Raw genomic sequence first — 1133 nt, forward strand, 5'->3', positions numbered from 1 at the left:
CTTAGGCAAACGTTTCCTAGACTGATCCTTGCACCGTCGTGGAGAGGAATGTCCAAGTACACATGCAGCCTTCCTGTGACAGAATCAGAAACAGTCATTTTATCCCAGCTTGTTATGGTGAACCACCAAATGCCATTGGTTTGCACAAGCAAATGTAGCAGTAGCTCAATCACGGTCATAACCGCCTAATACCTAATCAGTTTCTTGTTTTGGACAATCACTGTCCTCAGCCATCTTATACTAATTATTAGGCAGCCTGCTCTGAAACATAAGAGCTGTGATTCTACTGAAGTGTAAGTGCCCAATGACATTAAAGAAAAGGGTCTTTTGATTTCACTGGGAGTAGGATCAAGTCCTCGGGGAGCTGTCCAATCCAGCTGGTTTGCAGTTCTCCACAACAGCTCACTTCCCTTTCAAATGTATGACATTTCACTTCTCACTAATGGTCCCACATGCGTGCAATCAGCTGGGTACTGCTGTTTTAAAAACAACACAGTATGTGTTCATTAACAAAAGTAAAATCCTCCACAAACACTAGGGATTAGCTAGGTGGCAGAAGAACACAGAAGTCGCATCTGAGAACTGGGCAGTAAACACTTTATAATATGCCCTTTTCTCATTTATACCAGTTTAAATCCAGTCCAACCCCATTGTCAATAGAAATCAGTGAATTTGCTCTGACTCCTGCAATTAGACCTATGAGCAGGGTGTCCCTGTGCATGTGTGTAGCCCCTGTGTACATCAGATGAGAGTGGAATTTGGCTCTATTTCTGTTTCTCAGGGAAGAAAGAAAGGGTTAGTTTTGGGAGAATTTATGGTTGATATTCTTTACAATGATTCTTTTGACTTCTTTTACCTTATCTGTGGCCCAATGATGCAGCTCTCACCCAGCAGGCTAAACAGTTTTTAAAGTAAAAAGCTGCACATTCAGCTTTTCCAGTTACTGGTGCTTTAAAGAAAATGCCAGTGGGCTATAAAAGTTATTCTAATCAGTTTGTGAAAATTCATGTGAATAATATTTAAAAAGATAATATTAATACTAATATTATTTGCATATTAATATATATGTATTTATTTATACATTATTTAAATATTATAAATATTTATTTATTATTTTAAATAAATAATATTTA

Source organism: Carettochelys insculpta, chromosome 9 (assembly GCF_033958435.1).
Source record: "Carettochelys insculpta isolate YL-2023 chromosome 9, ASM3395843v1, whole genome shotgun sequence".
Taxonomy (NCBI): domain Eukaryota; kingdom Metazoa; phylum Chordata; order Testudines; family Carettochelyidae; genus Carettochelys; species Carettochelys insculpta.